The sequence below is a fragment of the Myotis brandtii genome, unplaced genomic scaffold (genome assembly GCF_000412655.1).
Source record: "Myotis brandtii unplaced genomic scaffold, ASM41265v1 scaffold13, whole genome shotgun sequence".
NCBI lineage: Eukaryota > Metazoa > Chordata > Mammalia > Chiroptera > Vespertilionidae > Myotis > Myotis brandtii.
The window spans coordinates 195,848-206,858 of NW_005354595.1; the positions used below are offsets into that span (position 1 = coordinate 195,848).

Consider the following 11,011-nt stretch of genomic DNA (forward strand, 5'->3'; position numbering starts at 1 on the left):
GTTTCTTGGGATATAGTCCTAGAAGTGGGATTACTGGGTCAAATGGGAGTTCCATTTTTAACTTGAGGAAACTCCATACTGTCTTCCACAGTGGCTGCACCAGTCTGCATTCCCACTAGCAGTGCACAAGGGTTCCTTTTTCTCCACATCCCCGCCAGCACTTGTTGTTTGTTGATGATAGCCATTCTGACAGGTGTGAGATGGTATCTAATTGTTGTTTTGATTTGCATCTCTCAGATGATTAGTGACTTTGAGCATGTTTTCATGTCTCTCGGCCTTCTGTATGTCCTCTTTCAAAAAGTGTCTATTTAGGTCCTCTGCCCATTTTTTGATTGGATCATTTATCTTTTGTTAAGTTGTATGAGTTCTCTGTAAATGTTGGAGATTAAACCTTTATCTGAAATATCATTGGCCAATATGTTCACCCATGCAGTGGGCTTGTTTTGTTGATGGTTTCTTTTGCTGTGCAGAAGCTTATTTTGATGTAGTACCATTTGTTTATTTTCTCCTTAGTCTCCATTGTCCTAGGAGCTGTGTCAGTAAAGATATTGCTATGACATGTCTACTATTTTGCTGCCTATGGAGTCTTGTAGGATTTTTATGGTTTCTCGTCTTACATTTAAGTCCTTTAGCCATTTTGAGTTTGTTTTTGTGTATAGTGTAAGTTGGTGATCTATAAAGGAATTTTAGTATCATTAAAAATACTATCACACAAAAGAACAGTCATTTCTATTTGTAATATTCAGCGTTCTGAGTAAAGACTTTGGTGGATTATTCATATATATGAAAGAACTACACTTGCATTTCTGTGAGAACATTATATTTTCTGGCCTTTTAATATTCTTTTCTCAATTAAATAATTTTAGTGACACAATCAAGAAGTCTGAAGTTAACAGTTATGATAATTTTGAATAACCATTCCTATTCTGTTCAAAGGACATTGTCAAATGCGGTAAATGCAACAAACAGCATATACAGAATTCTATCTGACCAAAGATTTTTCCTAAAGATGAGGAAGTCTGGAAGCTGACATCTACTTAGCTTGGTGTAACTCTGCACAGTTGGCTGACAAAGATCCACAGATAGAAAGAGAAAGTGAGTTTGAGTAGAACCTTTTGCTCCAAAACAGGATTTGGGGGACTGGGGTTCTGGGAAGCATATGGTTAATTCAGTTTGCAGATGCCTTCCTGAAGTGTCTTCCCTACCCAATGGGCTGTTTCCAAGCACTCACATATGGAAATGCTTCTCCTTCCACAATTCTCCCTCCTCAGTGGTTAGAAACACTTGACATGGAATGCGTGGCTTAGGGTGCATGGACTATCTGAGGCTAATGCATAGTGACCAGGACAATTTTGTTTTTCATAATATGGTCTAAGTTGTTTTTAAACAGTTATAGCTACAAAAGTCAGCCAGCATTGCAAAACAAAAAACAAAAAAACATTAAATGAATAAAGACTAGTCGTACCCAAATACAGACAAAATACTATGATTAAAAACATGCTCTCGTTATAAAGACATTAGCTGATTTTATTGGATTGTTTTTCTTATTTCCATAAGTTTAGGCTGTACCGACAAATACTGAAAACAACAGAATATTACACTATTACATTAGAGGCAAACATTATATACACAATGGAATAAGCCACTGGGACATAAAACTAGAATTTTATTTAGCACGCAAGTACACAGACAAATATGAAGCAAAAACAGTGAGCTGATAAAGATGAAAACATCTTAGTGTAAAAGATCAGTGAGCAGCAAAATAAAAATGAAACCAAGAGTATACACTTATTAACAAAAAAGTTCTATCATATTACAAATGCCAACTGGCAGAATATTAACCACGAGTATCACAGTCACACATTTTAACATATTAACAGAAATTTCTCTCCATTTCAATTCACCTTTCTCCTCTTTCTTTCACAAATTATAACTGTAGCAGCTTAAGAAGATAATTTTTAAATATTAGAGTGAGTAGGCACACATGTGCTTTCTTTTCATGTAATATCTGTTAAAAGCCAAGTGGCCAGAAAAAATATAAAAAATGATAATCTATCAAATAGGGCAGAAAGTAAATGCATCTTCTAAGAATAGATCTATTGTTCATAAAAATTTCCAAGTATTAATTGTGTGGTTGTATTTCTAAACAGATGCCTGGTATTAAATTATACTAAATTGATGTCTACCTTTATTCCAATTAACTTCTAAGGGGTAGAGTAAAAGGAATCTTAAAATCATTCTTGTAATTTGTAAGAAAGATGGAAGACCTCATTTAAGTTGAATACAGCATTCATTCTACTAAACCACCAAAGTTCTTCATTTCAACAGATAAATGAGTCATATACAGTGATTCTGTTGAATCCAAAATGCTTCCAGTCATTCTCTCACCAGGTGTCAGCCTACAGGGTTAGAGTTACATTTTCAGATGATAAATGAAAGAGGGACAAGCTATTGCTCACCATGGGACAAAACTATGTCCAACGTTAGCAGTAAAAAAAGTTTAATCATGTGGAAACATAGCCCCATAAATTAGAAACTTAATAAATACGTATGTATTATTTGATTTAAAACTTGCCCTAGGCATAAGGGCCTCAGGACAGACATACAAAATGTACAGAAGACCCAAAGGGGGTAAATAAACCCAAGAGCAGGATTCAAATAAATGTGCCCACTGCTATCTATCGTTAATCGTCAGGATATATCAAGCCATAATCTTTGGTGTCCAAAATATAAAAGGAAATCTAAGAACAAAGGTCTTGCCTGAAAATCCCCAATGCAGAAATCAAGGAACTTCTTTAGGGCAGAATTTAGAATTTAGAATATGCAGGATTGAATTTCCTTTTATTGCTTTTACTACCTCCCTTGAAGGGCAAATGTTTAAAGCATATTCTGGAGAAAAGGCTCACTATTAAAATCTACCTTTCCTTTCCTTTAAGCAAATAATTCGTTGTTAAATTCTCAGAATTTAAATCAGCAATTTCAGCGGCAATGTTTCCAAATACAGCATTGGCTGTCACCATGTATCTGACAATCATACAAAAAGCCTCTGTACATTCAGGGGATTACCCCTTTAGTAAATAAGCCATTGAGCAGACAGAATGACACGCTGCACTGACAGGAATTTTGGCAAGCTGGTGTGAAAAGGGTCTTAAGGAACTAGCCTTCTTTCCTTACTAACATTTTATGACTGTTTCCCTTCCATTTTAAGAGTATAAATGTATGAAAAAGTACAATGATATTTCCTTGACTTTCAATAAGTAGTATAGTAGAAATAAACCATTTGCAATATTTTTCTTTTTACTGTCAGTTTGTATGGAATTGCTGATAGAAAATGGAACTATTAGGAACCAACCAACGACAAGTGGGCATGAATGTGAGGCAACAAATATGTCAAAAAGTCCATGCAAATGCTGATTATAAAAGTTACTATTTGGGAACTCTGAGGTTTCCATGGTCACTTACAAATAAAATTGAAAAACAAATATTCTCATTAAATGCAATTCAAACAATAAGCTATGATACCCAACAAAAATAATGTACACACCTTAGAGTCCTCAGTTATTACATTGTTCAACCAAAAAAAATCCAGGTCAAGGGAAATTATCATCCTAATGATTGTCAATAGAATATTGTCAATCTATTGGAGTTCTCTGTAAGGGGCTCAAGTATCAGAAAGAAAAAGGAAAGATTTAAGTTGGGGGTGGGGGAGTACTGAAAAAGTTCAGAATTCTTGCTTTCTCTTTTTGCAAACATTTCCCTTTCAAAGAGTCGGGAACACGGTGAAAGAAAAGCTGACCTGGAATTACACACACAAAACATTTTGAAGTTGGCGCCACTTGACAACTACAATATTTCCTTCTGTAGAGGCCACTAAGTGCTGGCTCAAAATATTAAACAGCTAAGTACGTACTTTCACAAGTCACACACACAGTGTCGACTGGCACAGCCTGTTAGCACAGTTTTTCAGATTAACTACAATTAGTGATAGCAGCCATGGTTAACAATTCCACATAAACACCACAAACACACACGTGAAAGGGCACCTACTACAACATGCAAAATGTCAACAAAGACGGCACCGGATATTACACAATGCATAGAAATTGTAACGGTTTTTTGGCAAGATTTTCTTTTTGTAACAAATATTTTATAAAACAAAAATTATTTTGTTATAAACGCTATTTAAAAAGTTGTAATATAATGGATTATAGTTATAAAAGTCCAGTTTGATAAAGTTACTCTGAGTGGATTAATACTAAAATGGACCTACCTACTACTTCATCCAGTATAAATAATCATTATAAATTAATTCTAGTGGAAGTATACTAAGGTATTTGATTTATAAAATATAAGAATTACAGAAAGTAAACAGGCATAAAAATCACTTAAATACAGTATGCACAATTACTGTTCAGATTCTATATTGCTGATGTCTTCTTAATTCTACTAACCACAAATAAATAAATTATGCCAAACATTTTCAAAGCTCTTTGAAATGAATGTATAATGGTAAAAAATGCTAATTCCAGTGTAATACAAAGAACATTAGAAGTCTAGCAAAATTCAACACTGCATTCAAAAGACAAAAATTTCATTGTACTTTTTTTTAACATCCCAGAATTTCATCTTTTTTCTTCAACTATGATTTAGTAAATATTAGTAAAATAAAAATTTGTAAAATGTTTTTTTAAATTTATGCTTAAATTTCCTTTTTGAAGAGTAAGCAGGTTAATATGAGAATTTACAAATACTTTGTATTTTCTACATCTTCCTGCTGTAAAGTTTCTTTCACAATTCCCATTCCCCCTCTTCCTACCTCTAAATAAATTCTAATTATGTTGATTAGAAACATTCTAATTATGTTGATAGAAATTTGATCATTTTGATTGAAGATATGTCCCAAACTTTCAAGATGATTTTTTAAACTTTTCATAGACTAAAAAAGGATATAGACTGCCTTCCAAATCAGTAATATTGATGCTATATAGTTGGATATTCAAATGAATACCAAGTTTTTTAAAAAGTTACTTTTTAGTTTATAATTGTTATAGATTATAATCATTATAGAAGTCTTGTTACTAAAAATTATCATTTGTTTCCCCTCCATAAATGAAAGCTAATTATAAATGGGGTTGGCTAAGAGATGTTCGTTAAAAATACCAAGGCAAGTGATTACATTTAGAGATTATCCCATCAAATTTCAAAAGAAGTGGCTAAAATCAAGATATAATAATACTACACCATGAAAAGCGAAAATACACATGCAAAAAAAAAAGCCTATTTGAAAACTGGCAGTTTGAAGGTACTTCGAATATAAATTTGTACAGTTTTGAAAACAAGGATGTCCTTTCTTAACTCAGCGAAAATGCAGGGTTGTTTTTCTTCCCTAAACTCTATTTATGAACTGGAAGTCAGGATGCTTGGGTTCCCTTGGGTTCCAGTTGTGGCTCTGATTCTAACCCGGTGTGCGCACCTGGCATTCTGCTAACGTCTCTAGGGCTGTCTCCTTCTTCTGTAAAAGAAGAGGGCTGGATTAATTTAGATGTTTCTAATACTCTGGCCTAATTAATTTTCTGATCAACTTACTACTCTGACTAATCAATACTCTTGAGAGTAATTCAACTAGGTCATGGTTTACATAAAAACTCAATTTAAATGTATTAAAATGCAGCCTTTTAAAAAATAATCAGGTCTTTTCCTCAGCTTTGGCAGACCCAATTGGTCAATTTACAAGTAGGGTGGACCCTAAGAAATTTTTATTATCTTTCTTTTCTCTGTTTAGAAAAGTGAAATCAGAGTTGTTGGCAGTTTACCAATATCATCCCCTTTTCTGTTTTTATATCGTTAGAAATACACCAACAGGATGACATAAGCAGTGTATTTCTTCATCCCAGGTATATTCTATGGTAAGGACCTCTTAAAATCATACTAAGTTTCATCACTTTACAAAAGCTACACATTCATATCATCTCAGTCAGATCCCAGTGGGGAGAAGCAATGTTTGAATACCATGAATTAAGAAAAAAAAAACACACAATTGAAGATGTCCTTTCAAGTGGTGTGTTTCTTAATAAGTAATTATCTGTATCACACCATATGGTGAATGTGCACAGATATATCTTGCATATTTAAAAATGCATTAAAATAATTAACTGGTTAATTCTTTAGTATTCATAATAATTTTTTTCATGATTGAACACTTTAAAAATATTTTACTGCAATAAATTATCATGCACTCCCCATGATATTTCCCCTAGGCCTGGAAAATTATTTCCTTTATTACATGAGAGGGAGTTTTTATTTATAGATGGTAAGTAGTATAGCTTTTATTTTGGCTAGAAAAATAAAGAAAACCAGTCAGAAAAAGGCTGACTAAAATCAATTAACATATATTGTCTCTAATATATTAAACTGTAGAGATAGTCAAACTAGAAAAGACTGATTAAAATCAATTAATATATATTGTCTCTAGTATATTAAACTGTGGAGATAGTCAACCTAGAAAAAAATATGAATGGTTTCACAATCTCTAATTCTGAGAAACAAGATAGTATTTCCCCCCCAAAGCTTTGTTTTATAAACAATCATGATTGATTAAAAAACAAAATCAAAAAATAAGAACAACAAAACATTTTACTGAGCATTTTTAATTTTCTGTCACCAAATTTATAGGCGAGACCAAACTCCCTAGCAGACTGGCAACCAATGTTCACTATCTGGAGGATGGCAATATCACTTTTGGGCTTAAGAGAGGTGCTCTTTATGTCTAGAACCTCCCCACTCCTCGTCTGAATTATAAGGAACTCTCTTGAGGTTGGATTTCTGGTTTATTTGAGATAAAAACAAATAGTCACTTTTAAAGATGTAGTTACTTGTGCACGTACACAACCATCTCCATGACAAAGTTAAGTGTTCTACAGAGAGTGGCACCACTCTCTACTTATGGCCAGGGCAAACAAACTCTGTTGGATGTCCAACCTCACACAAACTCCAGTGATGGGGCCTAAACCATGTGCTACAAACATGCCACGTGATGGCACTGTTCTCAACCATTCGGAGTTGAATGAATATTGATGACTTTATCATACAGAAATTTCATTTATAATTTATCGCTTCAGAGAGTCTACAGAAGCACAGCAAATCACTGTGCGAACAATCAGCTACAGCAGAAAAGGATTTTGTTTCAGATCCTGATGGTCTTAAGTATTCACTGTAACATGGGCCAACAGCTTGACTTCTCTGATTTCCTCATTCGGAGACATGATACCTAGCCTCACAGGACCATTGTGAAAATTAAGCAGACCAACTTACATTTTAAGAACTCAATCAATGGTAGTCATTGACAACAATATACAATACTTTCCTATACATGTGTGCACCTATGTGAACACATGGATGTGCACCTATGTAAACGGCTTGGCCTTATTGATTTTAAAACAGGCTCTATGGAAGATTCTCCAAAAAATACTCAAAGCAATATTGTGTCTTTTATAGCAAATCACCATATTCAATGGCTAAATAACATGAGTACAAAGTTTGGGAAGCTATGCAAAACAGTACTGGCATAGAGTTTGTATTTTTAAATTTTTGTTGGCTCTCAAAAATAAAATGACACTTTTATTACAGTATCTTCTATGAATTCTTTGAGAGCAGGGACTACTTATACATCTTTGTACCCTCTCTGTGTCTAGATATTAGGTGCTCAAATTTTTGTTGATAGGACTGTAAATTTTCATCTCAGTGAGGTCATTTGATTTAATGGCATTTGAAATCTGAGCTTCAGGACATAGACAAGTTAATGCTAACAATGATCTAACTGAAACACCAGAGACCCAATCTATGCTAGAAATTTTTCATATTATTCCTTTGTAGATCAGGAAGTGATTTAACATAGGGAAAGGTGAATTAACATAGGGAAAGTTTAAACTGGAAAAAAGCAATATAACAAATAGTTTAAATAGCTGAAGTGTATTTATGAATCACATTCAGACTGGCCATACTAACCAAGAATCTTAAGGATAAGCTCTGTTGGATAAACATCCTGAATACTGTTAACCTCTTCAAATGTTATGGCTTCTAAAAAAACTGCTACAGCCCTGACCGACGTGGCTCAGTTGGTTGGAGCACCATCCCGTGCATCAGAAGGTCTTGGGTTCGATTCCCGGTCGGGGAACATACCCAGGTTGCAGGTTCAATCCCCTATCGGGGCATGTACAGAAGGGAACAGATCAATGTTTCTTTCTCAAATCAATGTTCCTCCCTCGCTGAGATTTATAATTAAAAAACAACAACAACAAAACTGCTACCATCTATTGTTTTTAAGAGCCCGTCACTCACATGAATATAGAAAATTGAATTATGCAGCTATGTCATCCCAACTGACAGATGGGCTTGGCATATTTGTTAGAATCATGTGAGGAGGACTAGAAAATTTCTTACATGACATTACACTGACCTTAAAATGTAAACGTTGCAAACAAAGTTTTAGTGTTTTTATATGAACCATGGCATGGGATCACCTGCAAAGGCAGCATGCTCTATTGTAGTGAATACCTGCCGGACAGTTGCACTTTTGCTAAAGCACATACATGATTTTGGTTGAAATGTCACAGTATGGATATAATTTTTTTTTAAGTAACAGTAACAATAAAAACGGCACCTGGCAGTGTTACATCCTCAGTATTATTTATACAAAAGCATAAAATGTAGAGGTAGTTGCAGATAATTTTTCACAATTTAACTCAGATTATGATGTGGATTTATGACTCGTATTCAGACCAGCCCTATAACCAAGATACTAATTCGGCTCTATGTCTACTAAGCCGTTCTTCTGAAAACAGTCTTCTAAATCTGCCACAATATTCCTATTTGGTTTCAGTTATCAAAGCAAAAATAAATTTTAAAAAACTGACATTCTCCATTTAACTGTGTTCTTCTAAACGCAAACACAACAGGATTAAACAGGAGAGAGGTTTTAATATTAATACCTCAATCAACACAAACAGAAATTTGAAATTTCCTAGTTCTTTTTTCTCAGTGCATACTGACCACCCCTTCTTCTCATGACAAACTTACTTTGCTGTCTAAAACAGATCAAGAATTTTTCAAAAAATATGTCAATGCAAAAATAAGATGTGCAATCACATTTTAACTGTTCTTTACAGAAAACATTTCCTTAAATATGAGAAGCACCCTATGTAAAAATATCCATATTTTTTAAAAAGTTATTTTACAGTAGGCTGTCCTGTTGTATCTGTGGATCAGTTATAAATTAACTGTTTTTGTAAAGGGGACTGGGAGAAAGAGACCCACAGTTCAAAATGAACAGAAGAGGAGGGACTAGGGGACGGAGCATGCCACCGGGAAAGGTAATTCAGCACCCCTGGAGGCTGGGAAGACACTGTCCCCACATCTGACTCAAATCACTGGAAACTATGAGTTGGAACTAAGAAAGGTAAACAGAAAAACTCTGGCGTCAGATGACAGACAGTACCATTTCCTTAGCTATAATCTAACTGATTTGTCTTGATCGCAACATAAAATGAAGCTAACTCACCTACCTTCCAAAGTTGTTGCAAGGATTAAGATAATAAACATACAAATAAATACGTATATGTTGAAAGGTCTGAGGAAATATTTACCAAAAATGTTAACAGTGATTATTTTTGGCTAGCAGACATACAGATACATATAAAATGCATATCTGTATTTCCTAATTTTCATACAATGAGTAACTATTTCTTGTGTAACTGATGCACACAAGTCACTCAGCACAGTGCTGGCACACATATTGGATTAAAATTGGTGCCTATCAGCATTATTAACTCAAAAAATAAAGCAAGGTATCATCTGCCCTTCCTTCTTGTTTTTGGATGCCTCTCTACAGAGGAAAAGAAGTTGATTTCTACCACACAAAGTCCATGACAGACTTCCCACTCCTGAGCCCATGGGAAGGTCACAGTTTAGAGGAATGGGTGGGTCTTTCTGTGCTTGTGACTTAGTGCTGGAAAGAGCTGCCCAGCCATGGGAAAGATCAGCAAAGCAAATCAAAACAAAATTTGTCCTGGTCATATAATAAATTAATGCATAAAATACCACCTATCTTCCCAGCTAACTGAATTTAGGAGGGTGCCTCAAAGAACAAACATTCCCAGATCCAACAAAGCAATTAAGATTTGGATTTTTTTGTTATTAATTATATAGGATAGAAACCTAGTTCAACTTTATTGTCTGAATTGATTTTATTTTTGAAGTACCTAAACTAATTATTCACCACAGGCTTCAAGACTTGAAAATAAAGATCTTGGAAAAACTACCACAAAGAGCTGTTTAACTAAAATTATTATTACTATTATAATTGCAGGATATTGCAGATAAATACATTTGTATTTACTGTAGAAGAAATTCTGCACATTTTCAAGAATGCTTTGAATTCAGCTAAATCTGCTACCTAAAATGAGTGTCGATATTCCTTTGATCTCAGCTACAGAGTCCAGTAATCCCCTAGGGAAAAGATAGTGAAGTTAATGCTTATAAATAAATAATTCAAGAGGGATTTGAGCTTTGAAGAGAATGAGTCTTTTTTGTTGTTGTCTTAACTAGTGCTTCTAGATCTTTAGTAAGACTTTCCTACTCTCTACCTTCTCTTTATGCTTGATATAAAATATAATGCTTGGGAACATTTTCAAAGCTTCGGTAGTTTTAAATTGCTTCTAAATCTGATCATCAAATTTCATTTACACTGATTTCCTAGGGAACAAAAGAATTCTATCCAGGTTTAAGCATAATAGTAAAAATGAGCCATGTAACAGTCTTTTTTGCTGCAATATGGGACTTTGCATATTATTTTAAAGTTATATATGTTCCAAAAAGAATGGCACCTTTATTCTCTCCTTCTACTCCCCTTGCCCCCCAAAGGAAAAAAATGTTAGCTAAGCTTCTAAGTTTTCATACATTGCAAAAAACGAGGAACAGAAACTAAAATTCTAATTAAGCAAAAAAAAAAAAAAAT

The 11,011-nt window shown here is 34.1% G+C and overlaps 1 protein-coding gene across 2 annotated transcripts in view; it reads right to left on the reverse strand.

Moving 5' to 3' along the window:
• KIAA1958 (KIAA1958 ortholog) overlaps positions 1–11,011 on the reverse strand; it is a 69,137-nt gene that overhangs the window by 17,523 nt on the left and 40,603 nt on the right. The window lies entirely within an intron of this gene.